Source organism: Notolepis coatsorum (genome assembly GCF_963971535.1).
Source record: "Notolepis coatsorum genome assembly, chromosome: 6".
Taxonomy (NCBI): Eukaryota; Metazoa; Chordata; class Actinopteri; order Aulopiformes; family Paralepididae; genus Notolepis; species Notolepis coatsorum.
In genome coordinates this window covers 145,882,716-145,904,388 of record NC_140170.1, presented here as the reverse complement: position 1 = coordinate 145,904,388, position 21,673 = coordinate 145,882,716, and the positions used below count along the sequence as shown (strand labels likewise).

The 21,673-nt window shown below is 40.6% G+C and overlaps 1 long non-coding RNA gene across 1 annotated transcript in view; it reads left to right on the top strand.

Moving 5' to 3' along the window:
• Positions 1-21,673, top strand: part of LOC311230990 — a 109,337-nt gene that overhangs the window by 87,058 nt on the left and 606 nt on the right. The window lies entirely within an intron of this gene.

The following is a 21,673-nucleotide window of genomic DNA, read 5'->3' as shown; positions in this document are numbered from 1 at the left end:
ATCCTATACCTACAGCTTTCTTCAAACGGGTGTTTGACCAATATCTAACCTACCATTCATTAGTAAAGTACTTGAAAAGATAGTTTCAGGTCAAATTAATTCCTTTTTCGAAGAAAACAACATCTTAGAAGAATTTCAATCGGGATTCAGAAAATATCATAGCACTGAAACTGCCCTCACCAAAATAATAAGTGACCTCAGACTAAACTCTGATGAGAATAAGGTCTCCATCCTTATCCTTCTAGATCTCAGTGCAGCATTCGATACAATCGATCACGATATTCTAATCAATCGTCTTGAAAACTTTGTCGGTTTCTCTGACTATGTGCTAAGCTGGTTTAAAACATACATCAGAGGGAGGAAATTCTATGTTAAACTAGGAGGCCACATGTCTGAGATATATGACAACTATGTCATATGTTGCACAAGGGAGTTGCTTAGGTCCTTTCAATTCTCATATTAACAAATTGTTCTTTCATCTCAGAAATATAGCAAAAGTATGACCATTTATTAATCAAAACGATGCTGAGAAGCTAATTCATGCATTCATATCTAGCCGGTTAGACTAATGTAATGCACTTTTTATAGGTCTCCATAAGAAAAACACAGAGGCTTCAGCTAATCCAAAACTCTGCAGCCCGACTGCTTACTAGAACCAAAAGGAGAGAGCACATTAGTCCAGTCTTAGCTGCTCTACACTGGCTTCTTGTAACATTTAGAATTGGCTTCAAGGTCCTTCTCCTTACATACAAAGCTCTAAATGGACAGGGACCTAGTTACATCGCCAACACTCTAATAAATTACAGGCCAGCAAGAACACTGATCATCAGCTGCTGGACTACTAGAGGCTCCCAGAAACAGTCAAAAGAGGATCAGTAATGCAGCCTTTATCAACTATGCCCCAAAACTATGGAACAAACTACCCCAAAACATCAGGGAAGCCAACTCTTCAAAAGACAGCTTAAAACCTATCTCTTTGCTCAGGCATTTAAATGAAACATCAGGGATATCCTGACACAAATTGTACTTTACCTGCACTATTCTTACCCTACCTATGTTTGTTTATACACTTCCTATCAAATTCATGTGTCGGTTCTATGCACTGTAAATTTTAAGAGCACTGCTCTGTTGTAATTCAAAGTTTTACTATTTTATCACACTTTTTACTTCTTACTGATGCACTGCTCTGTTGTATGTTAAATACCCTGTTGTATGTCCGTTCTATTTAAAAAAATGTTGCCTATTTTTAAACTGAATTCAACCGCACTTTGTTTTTACTCTGTCTATTTTATTTTTATTATTTCTATTACTGAATGAAACTGTAAACAGAAAGGCCTATTGGGATGCTACATCCTAATGTGAAACACTGTGATTTACCTTACCTTGCTACCTCTCTATCTTTTTTATGCTCGCTTATGCCAGTATTTTCTACTGTTGTGAAGTACTTTGAATTGCAACTTCTGTATGAAAAGTGCTATACAAATAAAGTTTATTATTATTATTATTATTATTATTATTATTATTATTATTATTATTATTATTATTATTATTATTATTATTATTATTATTATTATTATTATTATTATTATTATTATTATTATTATTATTATTATTATTATTATTATTATTATTATTAATCTTCCCATCAGAATGCCTTGTTCCCTTTCAACCGTGCTTCTGAGTAATCCAACAATTATAATCACCAAGTATCTGTAATCTGTAAGTAACTGTAACTGATTACAGTTGCCTTTTTATTATCAATAATTACTGTAATCCAGTAGTCTACTACAAGTAATCAGTTACTACTCAACCTGTGGTCACTTCCTTATTCATGGAACAATTATAATAATTGCTGCTGGGCAATTAATCAAATTTCAATCACGATTTTGGCTTCCAATGATGAAAACAAGATAATCAACATTTAGACATGTTAGGGTTTGAAACCGACCTCAACAGCACGGCACAGACAGGTAATTCAGAGTTAGCCAAACACTAGGGCGTATTTATTACAGAATCAAAAATGAGCCAAATAACAAATCAGAATTAACAAAAAGGAGAATGCTTTCGGCAGAGTTGTCTGCGGCTCTGCAGATCCTACCGGTCTAGAGGTGGGGAATCGGCGTAGGTGCCACTACCTCTGCGGCTCTGCAGATACTCCCGGATCCAACTCGGGAAGGAAACGGAGAGAGAGAGAGAGTGGCCAATAATCAATCCAACTGTACACAGAGGCAGTGCAGTTTAGTCCTCCTTAGCTGAGTCCAGTATAAATCACAAGTGACTTGATCTTCGGTGTACCAACACACAAGTTAGCTGAGTCCAGTACAAAACAAAAACGGTACTTCTTCAGTGTTATCCTAACACACAAATTAGCTGAGTCCAGTACAAAACAAAAACGGTATTTCTTCAGTGTTATCCTAACACACGAATTTAGCTGAGTCCAGTACAAAACAAAAACGGTATTTCTTCAGTGTTAATCCTAACACACAAAAAACAGATAATCCAAAAGGCTTGTCTCCAAAAACTCACCAAAGCGCAAACGCGTAAAGCGGGCAACGAGGCACAGCTCCAACGGATGTTCGAGATATACACCAGCGGCGACTTCCAAAGATGTCCTGGAGAAGAAGTAGACGAGGCACAACAACGGGGGGGAACAGGCAATAGCAGTAGTATCCAAAACGACCCGACAATGATTGATAGAAGGCCTGAGTATATGAAGCCTCTGGAGCGCTAATTACAAACTACAACAGGTGCGTGATGGAAATTGGTAATCGCTCCTGAAGCGTGTGGCGGGGAATGGACCAATCATCACAGTACCTTGAAGAAGCGTGTGGCGGGGAATGGGCCAATCCTCACAAGACAGGTCATGTTTTTAATCCAGGTCATGTTTTTGTCTTTCGGTTGCATTATAAGTTTCTTTGTGTTTTTATTTTATTTAAGTTCAATAAATGCGTGGTGTTTACAAAGTCAGTGAGTAATCGTGTTGAATAATAATGATCTCAGTATTGACCAAAATAATCGTGATTATGATTGTTTCCATAATTGAGCAGCCATACATGAAACCTTCACCAGCTTCTACCTGCAAACACGCAAACACTATGATTTACCATATTGAGATACCTGTTGTCAAAAGAGTGGCATCATATGGAAATTATGATCAAATAAGTCGGTAAACGGCTGCAAATGTAGCAAATATGATAAGCCAGGTTTTGCATAGTAACTGGTGGTTCTGTGAGGGTTCACCTGTTCATTTCCCCATGTATTTACATCACGGTCGATGGCGCCTGAATGTTGGTGACAACATACAATTAACACAAGGCCTGAAAACCTCATACCATATGACCATTGCTGTATCTGTACACTCTAAAAGAAGGCCTAAAAACCTCATACCATATGACCATTACTGTATCTGTACACTCATGTGTTGAAATAACGCAGGATGTGTCAAACTAAAACACATAGTGTGTTGAAAAGCGACATAACGTGTTAACAGCACCACATTTTCTTTAACCAGGTTGTGCCTTATTTATTTATTTATTCCGTTTTTTTTTTACATAACCTGTATGTGTTCCGTTAGGGGCACAACACTTCCTGGGTGACCGTGACTGTATTTCAGATGGAGAGAGAGAGAGAGAGAGAGAGAGAGAGAGAGAGAGAGAGAGAGAGAGAGAGAGAGAGAGAGAGAGAGAGAGAGAGAGAGAGAGAGAGAGAGAGAGAGAGAGAGAGAGAGAGAGAGAGAGGGGGGGGGGGGGGGGGGGGGGAGAAAATGACTACACATGGCGTGCAGGTTCACGTCTGCATCAACCTCACTATCCGAGGAGTCATTACTCTGGTGTGTGGTGTATAAACACGTCAAAAACAAACAATGACCCTGAGCAGACTCCACACAGCAAAACAATTTCAAAGCCAGGGCTGTGAGTGTAAACACAAAACACGGTTGACCTTCATGCTGGGTACACTTCACCTCAAGCCTAGTGTTTGTTTTATAGTCCCGTCGACCTTGGACAGTTTTTAAGTCAGTGGTTCTCAACCTTTTCCATGTCAAGGACCCCCCCCCCAACCCCAACCCCCGAATTGATAGACATTAGACTGTGGAACCCCCCCTCCCCCGTTCGATGTGCTTTTGTTTCAGGGAGGGACCCCCATTTCATCTAGAGATCTATGTCCAGATAAAATAGACATAAAATTAACAGAATACAATTAATGCAGAGAATAAGAAAAAAGGGTAAAAGCAATAAATATTGTCTTTCTTCCCTGTTAGATGGTCACACAGTTTAAAACCTGACATTCTTTTTTCTTGTTTGATACTCACACAGTTTAAAACCTGACATTCTTTCTTCTTGTTTGATACCTACACAGTTTAAAACCTGACAGTCTTTCTTCTTGTTTGATACCCACACAGTTTAAAACCTGACAGTCTTTCTTCTTGTTTGATACTCACACAGTTTAAAACCTGACAGTCTTTCTTCTTGTTTGATACCCACACAGTTTAAAACCTGACAGTCTTTCTTCTTGTTTGATACCCACACAGTTTAAAAACCTGACATTCTTTCTTCTTGTTTGATACTCACACAGTTTAAAAACCTGACATTCTTTCTTCTTGTTTGATACCCACACAGTTTAAAAACCTGACAGTCTTTCTTCTTGTTTGATACCCACACAGTTTAAAAACCTGACATTCTTTCTTCTTGTTTGATACCCACACAGTTTAAAAACCTGACAGTCTTTCTTCTCTCTTTGATACCCACACAGTTTAAAACGTGACAGTATTTCTTCTTGTTTGATACCCACACAGTTTAAAAACCTGACAGTCTTTCTTCTCTGTTTGATACCCACACAGTTTAAAACCTGACATTCTTTCTTCTTGTTTGATACCCACACAGTTTAAAACCTGACAGTCTTTCTTCTTGTTTGATACCCACACAGTTTAAAACCTGACATTCTTTCTTCTTGTTTGATACTCACACAGTTTAAAACCTGACATTCTTTCTTCTTGTTTGATACCCACACAGTTTAAAAACCTGACAGTCTTTCTTCTTGTTTGATACCCACACAGTTTAAAAACCTGACATTCTTTCTTCTTGTTTGATACCCACACAGTTTAAAAACCTGACATTCTTTCTTCTTGTTTGATACCCACACAGTTTAAAAACCTGACAGTCTTTCTTCTTGTTTGATACCTACACAGTTTAAAACCTGACAGTCTTCCTTTCTCGTTTGATACAACAATACAATAGCTCCAATTTATAATACAATAATCACAGTGTGGATGTAGTGGGTGGAAAGTGGCAGGATGCATTCAAATAGCAGCATAAACAACAATAAAATAGCTCTCATTTACAATACAGTAATCACAAAGTGATTACTTTTGAAAATATTTAGCTAGCCTCTCTAATGTCTATTGGTAAAGTGTCCCATCGCTTTGGTGCGTAATTAACAAAGGCTGCATCCCCGATTTTTTTTGGCTGTTGCTGGGAACCTTCAGTAAACCAGTAGTAGATGATTGTAGTGTTCTTGGGGGCACATAGTTGACAAGATAATTGGCAATGTAACTTGGTCCTGTTCCATTTAGGGCTCTGTATATAAGGAGGACCTTAACTCTTTCAATGCCATGCCTGGTTTTCCGTTTTACCGCTTGAATGCCACCATCCGCGCCAATGTTAACGTTAATATCGCCTAATCTATGTTTTAAATTATGGCTATGTGTCTAATCTGCCCATCGCATTATCAAATACTATTTTCCAGTCAGTGCTGTGAAGGCAGATTCTTTTTTTATCGCGTCGTTTCCGTTTCAGAGCAGTTAGAAAAGCCCCCGTTTTGATATAAAAAACAGCTCATTCTGGAGCATTCTATGAAAATCGTCTTTTAGTGGAATATTCCACAACGTTGATATTCGTCGGCCTTTTTATGAATCGTTTTCAAATAAACGCTAGATGATCAATATTATACGTGCACGCACGCACATTACGGCCGCGCACTGATAATCGCCCTGTTGATTTCCTCTCGGACTTTTACAATGAAACCGAAAGAAGACATTTCACAAAACAGCTTATAACTTCATCAAACTTACTCCGATTATCCTACCACTGATAACACAGAGTCCTTACCTGACATCAGATGGTATCCAACTGGTATATTCCAATTCCTGATCACCATTCGAAAAAATCGATAAGTGTATGGATCCAATGCGACACAGTAGATCTCTATGATCCGCGTGGATCTGAGGCTCCAGAATGAACTGTGGTAACCCCGGCTGGATCAGTGAACTGGAAAATGTGGAGTACCGGATTTTTTTCCCCATTCATTTTCATTGAGTCCATTCCAAAATCACTTATGTCATCTGGGAGACGACAGGGGGCGCTTTTTTCCACAGTGATCGTCGGCGCCCCTCGGCTATACTCGGGTAGGCTCGGGTGATGCAATAATTTTTCAGATCACAAAAAAAAAAAAAAAAATCAGAGAAATCTCGTGAGTGGCTAGCAACCACCTATAAAAAAACACGAGAAATCTCGTGAGTGGCACTGAAAGAGTTAAAATCATTTCTAAATGTTACCGGAAACCAGTGCAGAATAGCTAAGACTGGATTAATGTGCTCTCTCTTCTTGGTTCTAGTTAGTAGCCTAGCTGCTGACTTTTGAATGAGCTGAAGTCTCTCCATGTTTTTTGTACAGAGAGGCCAGTAAAGAGTGCATTACAGTAGTCAAGTGGGCTTGAAATAAAGGCATTGATCTGCTTTTCAGCGTCCTTTTGATTTCTAAATGGTCGTATTTTAGCTATGTTTCTAAGGTGGAAGAATGATGTTTTTGTCACCTTGTTAATGTGGGACTTAAAGCTTTGATCTTAGTCTATGATACCACCAAAACTTGTTTAAGTTACAATCATCCGTACACCTCTTTTTGGGGAGACTATATATTGCGCAGGTTGTGTTCCATTTTCTGATGCATTCACTCATGGTGTTCCACCACAATAACTGCAAACGCAGCCAACATATAGTGTGTGCTTGAGTGTGCTGTGCACATTCATGACCCCTAGAAGAAGACGCCTATAGATTTTTTACCCCATGTACTTTCCTCTAGCGCCACCATCAGGCCAAATGTAAAATCTTCACATTAGTGTATCTCTTACAGCTTTTATTAGAATGATTTCAAATTTACTGTACACATTCACAACCCCTGTATTGTATCTCCTGATCCAATTTCCACTAACTTTTCCTTACCATAACAAAGGACAAATAAATAGTTAACACTTTGGCTGCCATGGGTTAAATAGGTTGCCGACTCTATTTGTCTATAGAGAAAGTCCCCTTCTTTGCAGGGCTATAACTTTTTAAATTCTATTGCTACATTGCCATTATTAGGGCCCATTCAAAGTCCTATATGTATTGTTCATTGTGTAGCAACGTTAAACTTTTTCATTCACATATTCATAGTAAAGTATGGTCTAATGTATAAGTATGTTTTCATCTCTTTCTGCAGCTTTCTCCAGAACGTGATCTATAGCCCCAAATACATTATATTGATGATGCAATACAGTTTTATGGCAATCAGCGCGATATAAAAAATTCCAACTAGACGTACTTCTAGAAGTTACTACACGTCATCTGATGTTGACCGGATGGGCTAGGGGGCGTTTATAATTCCGTGGGCAGCGTTATACCAATCATCTAATGTGGGTCAAATGTTGATAATAGCAGTTAGTATCGAAGACGGTAACTTTACACGCTAAAACTCACCCCAGTCTCCGCGCGCCGTTGGGCAATCATCGTAGAGTAGAAATTTTATCATTATGGGATGTAGATTTACCCGGTCCATTTCCAGCTTGTATAATGGTATATACGTCCAAATCATGTTGTTTATCGAGTTATTGGCAATCGATCGCTATGTAGTGTGTCGAGATCGAGCCTCGGGACCTATAGCGAGTGCCCGGAAGTAATACGGGCGACCAGCACAACCTCTACGGCACTTCCTGTTAAGCGATTGCGCCGATCGGCCACCAGATGTCGCTCCTGAACCGCCAGAGAGCTCAGTGGGTCCTCCTGGTGGATCTCAGGCCAGCGGAGGGGACATATGAATCCGATCCCAGATTTTTGAAATATTGATATTAAAGACGCTGTAAGGCGTCTTCGGCAACTTGAGCATGGCCGGGAATGACGTGTTTAGGCGTTTCCCGGCACCCAAAGTGTTAATATTATTTAAAAAACTAATAATATGAACTACTCCTCAATGGCTTGGATTAGGGGCATGGTCAAAAAAGGTCGTGGATTGAGTATCTTTATTTTACTGGTGCAAGGTGTGACCCAAGCTGCTATGTAGTGAATGCACCATGTACGTGTGGTGATAATACTCCTCTTGAATGCAGCTGTCCGAACACAGCCCTTCACAATATCAAAGTATGAATATTCATATGGCTGCTTTATAGTAAAAGAAAAAAAAATTGGCTACATCTCTGTGTTCTCCTAGACTAACTCAGGGGTGCTCTTTATAAAGCCCAGCTGTGGAATGATCAAATAGTGTCTGTAATTAAAGCCTCAGTGTTCACCCATGTAGAATTCTCCCTGGAATGATAACAACCTGTGATATTTCCAGCGGAATTTGTTGGGCAAGTCTCCGAGAAGAGGAGGGGAGGGATGGGGGGGGTGGGGGGTGGATCATGTGGCAAGCCAACATGTTGTTCACATCCATGTCAGATTGTAGCTAATGAAGGCCAGGCTGATTCTTGGATGCAAGCCTTAAACAAATGATTCCTCCCTGAATATATCACCGGCCTCGTAGCATTGTTGCTCTTCCAACTCGTTGCCAGTGTAGTTATGTGTTTTGTCCTCGCGGTCTGACGCGGCCGGTCAGAGCGGTAGCCGTGGTGATCCGCGACGCGGTGTGTTATCCAACTAGGTCGGTTACGGTCCGCCTTTAGGCAGCGCTGTTGTTGTCGTGGTTTCTTTTGGCGTGAGGATCTATCTTTCACGCGTATCTTTTTCCAGTTAAGCGTTCTGGCAAAACGGCTTCATAATCAAATGGAAAATATGAGTGTTGTGTCATTTGACAATGTAAATGAGCCATCTACACCCCCCGTCTACGCCCCCTCCCCACACCTTCTGAAGAGGGATCCTATTTACATAACTAGCTGGGGATTCGCTGCTCATGGAAATTATTCACACACAGACCCTGGGTCTGTCTCATTTTCCAATTAGTTTTTTTTGCAACAGTATTTTGGAATCAAAGGACGCCATTTTTTTTGTCATTCAAAACGTTTAAAAGAATTGATAAGATAACACCATAAAACTAAAAAAGCAAAAGAGGAAACATTCCTACCGACGAGACTGTCGAAGCAGCAGCAACTCAACAATGGCACTTTGCATGTAAATTAATCCTAAACGTGTAATTACCATCCACTTTTGAATATTGATTGGAGAGACAAGGACGTAGAAATGAAGCACTTCTGAATGCATAACCCCCCCGTCCCCCCCCGTCCCAGCTTCTGTAACCATCCCATTAGTAAATACTTCTCAGCCTCTTTAGTTCCGGTCTTGCCTTACCCCGATGATAACTAATGTCATTTGATTTTTCGCTGATATGGCATGTGTACTTCATAGCTGGATGGATTAGATGGATCCAATTAGCAATGGTCACCGCAGATGCATTTCAGCTGACAATGTGTTAAGACTTTAGACATATCCTGTATTTTGGCAGTTGCGTGTTGCATAGACGCTTTCGCAAAAGTACGTTAAGAGCCCATAAAAAGCACATTGTGAGGAATATTCTCTCCATGGAGATTAGATTTACTACAGGGACCTGTTTCCCTTAGTTAGACACAGGAGAAAAGTAATTGATTTTCAGTTTTGGAGACTATAAAAGAGTCTAAGTGAACGTGCTCCATATATGACATACTACATATCACAATAATCCATATACTACATACTAAATATCACAATAATCTATAGTCTAATAGTCTAATCTGCCTGTCGCATTATCAATGACCTATTTCCAGTCAAAAAGTCGAAGCAGATTGTTTTTTTATCGGTTCATTTCCGTTTCATAGCATTTAGAAAACCCCTCGTTTTCACGAAAAAAAAGAGGATTCCATGATAATCGCCCCGTACTGTAATATTCTAGAACGTTGTCATTTGTCTGCCTATTTATGAATAGTTTTCAAATAAACGCTAGATTATCGATAGTATATGTGTACGTGTGCACGCTAGTGCCGCGCGCTGAAAATCGATTCTCTCAGTTCCTGATCGCTCTTAGAGTCAAACAGCCATATCACAAAAAAAAGAAAAAGCTTATATCTCCGTGAAAACGGGTCTGATTATCCCAAGACTGGTAACATAGATTCCTTACCTGAGATCAGATGGTATCCAAATGGATTATTCCAATTCCTGATCGCCATTCGAAAAAATCGATCCTTTTATTGATCCCACGCGTATACTGTAAAAACACATAATCCCTGCTGCTCTGAGGGTCCAGCATGAAGCTGATCGACCCCGGTTACATGAGTGAGAAGTAAAATGTGGAGTCCGGGTTCCCTTTTCCCATTCATTTTCATTGAGTCCAATCCAAAAGGGTGAATTACCATCTGGGAGACGATAGGGGGTGCTTTTTTCACATCTGAGCGCCTGGGGTGGCTGATTTTCCAACGGTAGACTCGGTTGATGAAATATGAATTCAGATCGCTAATTTTAAAAAAAAAAGAGAGAAAAAACGAATATTCTCATTATGGGCATTCAACCCACGGGGGGTAAACCAGAGAAAACTCGGGTTGGGCATCCAAAGTGTTAAATGCACTTTTTAATGGAGAGCACTCAGGCTAGAACCTAGAGATTACCACACGAACATACGAGTGAGTGCTATTATCGTGCTTACTGGCACTGTGTGTGTTGCAGTCACAGGAACAAGGCCGTAGTCCGGGTTCGGTAGATCAGCACACCAGTGCCAATAACAACGATATAACATAACCTCAAGTATGTTATTGCTTTTATACAATTTTTTCATAACTGTTTAAAGCATTGGCCTAACCAAAGACAGAGGCGTTGGGTTTGTTTTGATTAATTATATCCCAGGACGACAGTGTCAGCGACAGCCTCTGTCTTTGGATAGGCCAATGCTTTAAACAGTTATAAGAATATAAAAGCAATAACATACTTGAGGTTGTGTTATATCGTTGTTATTGGCACTGGTGTGCTGATCTGATCCGATTTCCACCAAACTTGACAAATATGTTTGCCTTACCATAACAAAAGATTCTGAGTCATCTGGCCTCATGGTGGCGCTATTCTCATAAAACTAATAATATGAACTACTCCTCGGCTTGGATTAGGGGCGTGGGCACAAAAGATGGATTGAGAATTTGGCTGTTAGGGGACATACCCGCTGTTGGCCACTGAGAGCACATGTCTAGATTATTCAGTTGTTTCACCAAGAAAGAAATGTTCCCTGTAGCTAAGCAATTAATATCCTTACTTTGCTTAATTTCTGCTGCTGTATCCATGTTTCTCCAAATCCAAGGCAGATACCATTGTGTATGTATGAATGAATGAATGAATGAATGAATTTAACAGTTTCTTAATGTAATCTGGCAACATATGTATCCCCCATACAAAGCCTGATTTCATTCATGTCACTATACAACTTAATTAAAAACTTTTTTGGTAAACTGGAGATTATATATGTGACAAAAAAACCATGTGATCTCCACCTTCACTTGTTGCACAAATGTTCTATGAATTAAATACTATACTTTTTCCAAATCACTGTCAGTAATTCATTATGTACCACTGTTTTTGTTTAGTATCACAACATTATTTGGCTATTTTGAATTTACCAGCTGCTAAAATAATATTCACACATTTGGAAATATACGGTAAATGTAAAGAAAATGCCCCAAAAGTTTAATAAAATGCATAATTTTTGGGGTATTTTTCTGCCTTTGGTCCGGTTGCTTCCACACCTCAAAACAAAGCGCTTCAGATTTCACTTGGAAGTGGACCGACACGCCTCAAACAGGGGGACCACGGTGCGGTTGCTCGGTGCGGACCTGAGTTCCGTTACTGTGTTCACACTGGCCTAACTCGCACCACGGGGGGTAAACACTCCGGGGTTCGATTCAGCCGGACTAATCGAGGCAGGTGTGAAAGCCCCTCAATCGCAGTGGTTCAAAAAACATCCACGGCAGCCGTGACAATTGATTTATCACCCGCTAGTGCAGGTTGAGCCAATGTTGATCTCCTATAGCAACCGATCACATCGGTCCCATTAATTTGTTTACATTCGAAAGCTTCCTCCACTTGGAGCCCCCTTTCAATAGCGCTTCTAGCACTAACTGTTGGTACACGTCCAGCCGACCGCAAGGATTGATGGGCCCTTCACCACGGTGTGACACCTACATGTTAAAGGTGCAGGTAGGTCCCCGTCACGCCCCCTGACCCTCGTCACGGTGTCCGCGTGTCTGTTTGTAAACATGTAAGAGGGGGGGGGGGTAGTCACGTCTGACGCGTACTCAGACGCGTACAACACAATGTGACAAGCAGCAGATGTGTCACCACTGCCTGGAATCAAAACAGCCCGTCAAGCAGCGCCACCGTCAGACACGGCTCCCGTGAGAGAGAGAGAGAGAGAGAGAGAGAGAGAGAGAGAGAGAGAGAGAGAGAGAGAGAGAGAGAGAGAGAGCTTGAATGGCAGGCGAGATGAGGCGGTGGCAGCCCTGCTCCCAGCCTCCCGTCTGGCGGAGGACAGGCCTGTTGGGCGGCCGCTCTGACACCCCCCAGTCACTCTGTCATCTGGGGTCCACGCCAGGCACTCTGATCACACGTACAAGCTCAAAAGAGCCTCATATCAGCCATATGAAAGGTCAGCCACGGGGGGTTGTCTTGTTAAATGTACGCCATGTGCGCCAGTACAGACGTGTACAATAACATCATAAGACATCATTCGGAATGATCATATTGTTCTTGGTTATGTTTTTTATATTGGTCGAATGATTATCACAGATATATCTGTATCTGTGTTAGGGCTGCACGATTCTTGCTCAAATGTGAATCACAATTTTTCTCTAAGAATTGAGATCACGATTCCCTCACACGATTCTTATTTTTCGTCATCATTTTAAAAAGTAAAGTAAAAAAAGATAATAATAATAATAATAATAATAATAATAATAATAATAATAATAATAATAATAATAATAATAATAATAATAATAATAATAATAATAATAATAATAATAATAATATTAATAATAATAATAATAATAATAATAATAATAATAATAATAATAATAATAATAATAATAATAATAATAATAATAATAATAATAATAATAATAATGAAAAAGATTTAACCTCATAACACATCCGGGGCCATACGTGAATGGGAGCCAGCGCTTGGCGGCCAATCACGTGTATATATGTGTTTAACTCGTTATTTCTTTTATTCGCTATTGCCATTCATAATTCATCGAGGCACCTTGTCATACTGTTCTGAGTGTGTCTGCGATTGCAGACGGTCGCCCCCTAACGCATTGTGGCAGCAACTGCACTACATTAGAAACGCTGTGGGTGGGAGAGAAATATACATACGGCGGGGAGAGAATATATACATGTGGTGGGGAGGAGACTGTCTATTTGGAGGGGGTGGGGGGTTTGGACATTTACGGTGGCCAGTTTCGAATTGCAATGGGTTTGTTTCTACACACTGTAGTTTGTAGTTTATTACACGCTAAACATAGTGCGTTTCCAAGATAATCCAGTCTTTTTCCATAGATAGCGAGATAAAACGTGTTATGTGCAATAAGCCCAAACCGTTCTGGTTGATCTCCTGAAACCACAAATACTCCCAAATCAAAGGTATATACCATATACACATGTACCTTCACAAAATCATCAAGGGGGGGGGTCGTTTTAACTCAAAACTGTGATCGTGTTTGTCGAGCATGTTTTACGTCCGGTAAAACACAAAACTGTGATCGTTAGAAAAACATGTTTCAGGTTCGGTAAAATAGACATAGAATATACCTTACCTTAGCCAGAAGGTATTCCAAAAAGAATTATTCCAAGTGATCGCATTGCCATCGTGATTATCCAATGTACTACTTGACCTTACCCCTAGAACCCACCTCACCCCTGCCCACTTTTACAACCTAGGATGGCTTAGAGTAGACGACAGAGTACAGCAAGTTGCAATGGGCCTGGTCTACAAGATGCACTATACGACTAAGGTACCCATGTACATGTCAAAATACTTCCCAAAGGTCAGTGAATACCACGACCACAACACCAGAGGAAGCTCAACAAATCATGTTAAACCCAGATTCGGCTCAAACAAGGGACTAAACACGTTTCGCAATTATGCCACATCAATGTGGAACGCCCTACCCAAAGCTGTAAAGGAATGTGAATCCCTACCCACATTCAAAACCGCTCTTAAAGAGCACCTACGGGAGGCTGCAATTCGAAACTGGCCACCGTAAATGTCCAAACCCCCCACCCCCACCCCCTCCAAATAGACAGTCTCCTCCCCACCGCATGTATATATTCTCTCCCCGCCGTATGTATATTTCTCTCCCACCCACCCACCCCCTCCAAATGTACAGTCTCCTCACCACCGTATGTATATTTCTCTCCCACCCACCCCCTCCTAATGTACAGTCCCCTCCCCATCATATGTATATACTCTGTCAGGATCTATGGGTAACAGTACTGTATATTTGAATACCGTATATGTCACAAATGTATCAGTATTCAGTACTAAATACCTGTATGTCCCTATGCCATAAATGTCATGTATGTTGAGTATGTCATAAATGTCAATATGAATTGAAAATGGGGGACCCTGATGTAAACAAGACAAACGTCTTTCTCTGGTCGGCATCCCCTTAACAATTGTGTGTATTGAGCCGTACTGTATTGTACCCATTCTGCAATCTGTTAAATAAAGTTTTCATTCATTCATTCATTCATTACCAGTGTATATGTCTATACACGTTTCGATGGGAAAATACGCTTCGGCAATGGAATTTCGAGGCGATCAATGTGAATCTCTGTTCAAGCAGGAGGAGGAGCCCTTACCAAAAAAAAAGAAAGAAAAACGTGTATCCACGCCAAGCCATTCCAGTTCAAAGGTAGGTGATACTGCCACCTGGCGATATTCGATCGGCATTGCAATTCCAACGTATACAAATGAGCCAGGGACGGCTAGAATGATCCGGATGATGATTTAGAATGGGGATCAGAGGAAAAAGATCAAAGGATCAAAACCCGACTACTCTGGTATGGCGCTAAACCGCTGGCGAGATAACCCGACTATACTCGGGCATGGCGCTGAATGTGTTAAGAGGATGCAGACCAGAAAAATACTTTCGTCTTGTTTACATCCGGGTCCCCCTTTTTCAATTCATCCAGACATTTATGACATACATGACATACAGATATACAGTACTGTTTAACACTTTGATTGCCCAAGGTTAAATTCATGATATACCATCCCTTGCCAGCTCTATTTAACATGGAGAAGTTCCCCTTCTTTGCAGGGCTATAACTTTTTAAATTCTATTGCTAGATTGCCATTATTAGGGCCCATTCAATGTCCTATATATATTGTTCATGGTGTAGCAACGTTAAACTTTTTCATTCACATATTCATACTAAAATATGGTCTAAAGCAGGGGTGGGCAATTATTTTTCCCGGGGGGCCGAATGAGCAACTGAAAATATGTTGGGGGGCCGGGCCAAAATTCCAAACTCAATTATGCATAATATACATTTTATTTCTATATAAAAAGCAGTAAATGGCATTGTTTTGACCCCTGGTAAGAGTGTATGTTATTATTTGGCAATTAAAAGGTGAGGTTAGCTTTCAAAAAATAACATTTATTCAAATAGAATTTATTTCCAAAATGATAAACAAAATGTGAAACATTAATAACAAAGGGCATTTTGAGTTTCATATACTATTGAAACAAGGATTTTCTTAGCTTTCTAAAGACATCACATCATCTTATAGCAAAAATAAACAAGACATGTCACTGAACTGTGTAAAGAAAAGTGTCCCAGTTTTGTAGCCTTTTTTACTTTACATGCCTATATTAAACATTTAATGTTTTCAGAACTGTGCAAAAAAAAGAAAAAAAATATCAAGTGTCCCATTTCACTTGTTATATTTCCACATTTTAGTGTTCTTCAGTTCTTTTTTTTTCATTCAGTGTGAGAAATCCAGTCTCTGTTGAGCTTTAACAAGTCCATCAAAGTCAGGTTGCATGTCTGAGGTGGAGATGCGAAGCACAGCTGCCAGATGTTCATCAGTGAGAGAGGATCTGTACCTGGACTTGGTAAACGTCATGACTGAGAATGTCTGTTCACATATGTAGGTGGATCCAAGAGAACCAACATCTTCTGAGCATGTCTCCTAAGCGTATACTGTGCGTGTGAACGTTGACATGAAAAAAAAAAGTAAAAAAAAAAAAAAAAAAATATAAAAAAAAAAAAAAAAAAAAAAAAAATTTTTTTTTATTATCATGTAATCTTTCGCGGGCCGGTCAGAATCATCCCGCGGGCCGGATCCGGCCCGCGGGCCGTACAATGCCCAGGTCTGGTCTAAAGTATAAGTATGTTTTCATCTCTTTCTGCAGCTTTCTCCAGAACGTGATTTATAGCCCCAAATGCATTATATTGATGATCAAATACAGTTTGGTAGGAATCTGTGCGAGATAAAAAATTTCAACTGGACGTACTTCTAGAATTTACTACACGTCATCTGATGTTGACCGGATGGGCGAGGGGGTATTTATAATTCCGTGGGCAACGTACCATTCATCTAATGTGGGTCATATGTTCATCATAGCAGTTTATATTGAACACGGTAATACTACACGCTAAAACTCACCCCAGTCTCCTCGGGCCTTTGGGCGATCAGCGTGGAGTAGACAGTTTTCGATTATGGGATGTTGAAATGCCCGATCTATTTCCAGGTTGTATAATAGTATATACGTCCAAATCATGTTGTTTTTTCGAGTTATTTCCACCGATCGATGTTCACTGTGTGAAGACAGAGTCTCTCTAACAATAAAGGTTGAAATGAAATATGGAGTGAGTCCTGCCGGTTCAAAGGTTGATATCCGGTTTCGATCTGCCGATCGGCCACCAGATGGCGCTCTTGAACCCTAGAGGGTTGAGAGGAGATCAGCACTGTGTGTCAAGGCTCTGGAACGGAAATATGATTTCGATCACAGATTTTTGAAATATTGATATCAAAGACGAGTTACGGCGTCCTCGGCAACTTGAGCATGGCGGGGAATGACGAGTTCCGGCGTTTTCGGCAGTTAAAGTGTTAAGAGAAATAGATTGTTATGGCCTCAATTGTCACAGGAATATGGCTTGTTTACCCCGGTAGGCCTTGGTTGTAGCGTGGTGGAAAACAGGAATCTGACAAGTTTTACCAAAAATAACAATATTTATTTGAAACAACTATCTAAGTGACAAAAATAATGGAGAGCTGGGTGCTCCAGCTTCCATGGTTCAGGATATAAGTAACAAAAATAGCACATGGACAAAAATATAACAAAGAGCGAAATGGTGAGAGCACAAGGTGAGAGCTGGTAAGCGACTCTGGAGACAAGCGACCACTGCAGACTGCACTCTGGTCTGCTTAGTAGTGATAAATTAGGGAAAGCAGCCATTTTAATTACAAGGAAAAAAACTGTGTGTGGATCACAAACCACCAACTAGGCCATGTCCCCACGTATCTGGATCTTTTGCCAAACGGATATTTTCAGGCTCTGTTAAAAAAAAAATCCTCGTCCACACGACAGTGTAAAAAAAAAGATTATCCAGACGCAAACACATAAACGCATATAAATTGCTCCAACAAGCATGCGGGCCAGTAGGTGGCGATAAGCGATATCTCAAATACCATAGTGGTACGAGCGGTCAGGACGACTGAGCAACTATAGGAATTGTCCATTGGTTCACCCAGCCCACATGACCATTCCTAGCATTTCCATTGGCTATATTGACATACATAGATGATAAATAGATAGATATAGCGGAGGATTATGCAGTCCAGAGGAAACAACCAATCTATATATGTCACGATTCAATGCTTTACTTCTGCGCACTGGGCGACGGAGAGATACAATGTCAATGTTGAGATCACAATCTCCGGATTATGAAACTAAATATGGCGAGTCCTTATCACAAACTATATATATACTAATTACAACAAGACATTAATTAATTGCATTGTACTGTTCACGTGTGATGCCAACATCCTCAACTATCCGCAACATCAGAGAGCATCAGGTGCAGACCTCTTCTGTCGCGAGTCTATTAATTAAATTTAGAATGCAATTTGGCTTTTAACTGAAGCCGGGGCAAAACTAGACATGTTTAGCAAAACATTAAATATCTTTGCAACAGTTTGTGATAATGCCTCGCCTTATTTTGTTTCGGAATCGCGATATTGTGATCTCAGGGTTTCAACATTGACATTGTATGATATCTCTCGAGAAATAAGCGGACGAAAAAAACATCACTCGCCACTTAAATAAATCAAAATCGTGTATTTAACAACCTTAAACACGTTCGAAACATGTTTTATATTAACTTAATAAATAAACAAAAACGTAAAATCTACTTATGTAAACAAAAATGTCCAGTAGGCCTAACTAAATAACAGATACATCCCTATTACACGCAAGCAGCTTCTGATGGCTGAATCTGTCGGCACTGGAGTATACAGTACTGTTACATCCAGACATTTATGATATACAAGATTATACAAATATACAGTACTGCTTAAGAGGCAGAGATCAATAAAAGAAAATATATACATTCGAGGTGGAAGAAACTACATGCTATTTCTGTCTGTCATTTCAGCACCAGGCGCTGTCCATGCGCTTCAAGGCTACGGGCGCCTATTGCCATAGATAGAACAACAGTCTGAGCATGCGTAGTGAGCTGTGGCGTCATCGTTTATCTAGAATATGCGTTTACAGTGGCTGCACGGATCCACTGAACCGATATTTTTGAAAATCTTCACTTTAAAATGCGTTTAAGAAAATCTCCATTTATGTTTCTGTGTGGATGAAAGGCCCAAACGTGGAAGAAAATGTGCGTTTGGCAAAAGATCCAGATACGTGGGGACATGGCCTTAGTGACACCACACTTAAACCACAATGTGAATATACACCACAGACAGTAAGTATTCCCTCCACCATGTGAAAGTAACACATAACAGAGATCATAAAAAAATATATACATTCGAAGGGGAGGAAACTGTACATTGGAGGGGGTTTGGCCATTACCGGCGCCAGTTTCTAATTGCAGCCACCCGTAGGTGCTCTTTGAGAGTGGTTTTGAAGGAGGGTAGGGATTCACATTCTTTTACAGCTGTGGGTAGGGCGTTCCACATTGTTGTGGCATAATTGTGAAACGTGTTTAGTCCCTTGTTTGAGCCGAATCTGGGTTGAACATGATTTGTGGAACTCCCTCTGGTGTTGTGGTTGTGGAATTCACTGACCTTTGGGAAGTATTTCGACATGTACATGGGTATCTTAGTGGTGTAGTGTTGTGTATCTTGTAGATCAGGCCCATTGCAAGTTGCTGTACTCTGTTTCGTAAAAGTCAGTCAAAGCTTAACATAAGCACGAGCAGTGAACTCCAAGCCCACGTGACTGAACTCAAACTAGAAAGAAACAGACTAAGAAATGATGTAAACTCCATGATCAAAACAGCAAAGAAAAAATTCATCAATGACAAAACCGAGGAAAACAAAAACAAACCGCGTGAACTTTGGAAATTACTCAATAACCAACTAGGCTGCAGTAAAAAACTTAAAACCAGATTCTCAAACATAAACATAAAGACGGACAACACGCTCATCACAGAAAAGCTGGATGTAGCCAATTACTTAAATAGTTTCTTCACAAACATAGCCACAACACTGGTAAACAAACTACCCTCCCACTCAGGGCATTATGGGGTAGAACACATAGTAGCATACTACAAGAACCTAGGGGTCCACAAAGACGACTTCAAACTGGAAATGGTAACAACAGATGAGGTACTCAAAAAACTGAGCGCCCTCCAACCCAACAAGGCCACTGGCCATGACAACATCCCCTCCAAATTCCTCAGAGACTCAGCAGCCGCCATCACCCCAGTCATCACACACATAATAAACCTCTCCATAAAACAGGGACACGTCCCCAAGGACTTCAAAATTGCGAGAGTGACCCCTCTGCACAAAAAAGGCAGTAAATTAGACCCAGGCAACTACCGCCCTGTTTCTATCCTTACCTCCATCTCGAAAGTCATGGAAAAAATTGTATACGAACAGGTCGAAAAATACCTTGCGGAAAAAAATCTAATCTACGAATTCCAATCTGGCTTCAGAACATCCCACTCCACTGACACATGCCTTCTCTATTTAAACGACCACATCAAACAAGAGGTGGACGCGGGCAAATACTGCGGCATGGTCATGCTGGACCTACAAAAGGCCTTCGACACTGTCAATCACACCATTCTGATTGACAAGCTAAAAGCAATTGGTTTTGATAGTCTATCAGTGAGCTGGATGCAATCCTACCTGGAGGGGAGAGAGCAGATGGTGGAGGTAAACGGTACCCTATCCCCCCCCCTCACAGTAAACTGTGGTGTTCCACAAGGAAGCATACTAGGTCCGCTACTGTTCCTAATTTATGCAAATGACATGTCGTCAGCTTGTGACTGCAACTTGTTCCTGTTTGCGGACGACTCAGCCCTGCTGGTCTCTGACAAGAACAAGTTACAGGTTGAAAAAACCCTCAGCTCAGAACTAGGCAAAATCTGCATATGGCTCGCTGATAACAAACTATCATTACACATGGGCAAAACAGAGTCCATTCTCTTCGGTTCAAATAACAAACTCAGCAAGACCGACGGCTTCTCAGTTACAGTGGGTGACAATATTGTCACAAGGAAAGAAGATATTACCTACCTGGGTTCCATCCTAGAGGCAAATCTTTCCTGTGACAAAATGGCATCCAATGTAATAAAAAAAGTCAACCAACGAACTCGATTCTTGTACCGGATCTCCTCACTGGTAAACAAGAATACCCTGAAGACTCTAGCAGGAGCACTCATTCAAGGGTACTACGACTATGCTTGCACCTCATGGTACCAAAGCACCTCAAAGGCGCTAAAAACAAAATTACAAACATCTCAAAACAAACTGGTCAGACTACTGCTTGACCTTACTCCTAGAACCCACCTCACCCCTGCCCACTTTGACAACCTAGGATGGCTTAGAGTAGACGACAGAGTACAGCAACTTGCAATGGGCCTGGTCTACAAGATACACTACACGACCAAGGTACCCATGTACATGACAAAATACTTCCCAAAGGTCAGTGAATACCACGATCACAACACCAGAGGGAGCTCCACAAATCATGTTAAACCCAGATTCGACTCAAACAAGGGACTAAACACGTTTCGCAATTATGCCACATCAATGTGGAACGCCCTACCCAAAGCTGTAAAGGAATGTGAATCACTACCCACTTTCAAAAACACTCTCAAAAAACACCTAAGGGAGACTGCAACCCGAAACTGGCCCCTGTAAATGTCCGAACACAACCCCCTCCAATGTACAGTAAATTACCAAGTATGGTCTTGTCAATAATCCAATGTACAGTGTTGTTTGTACAG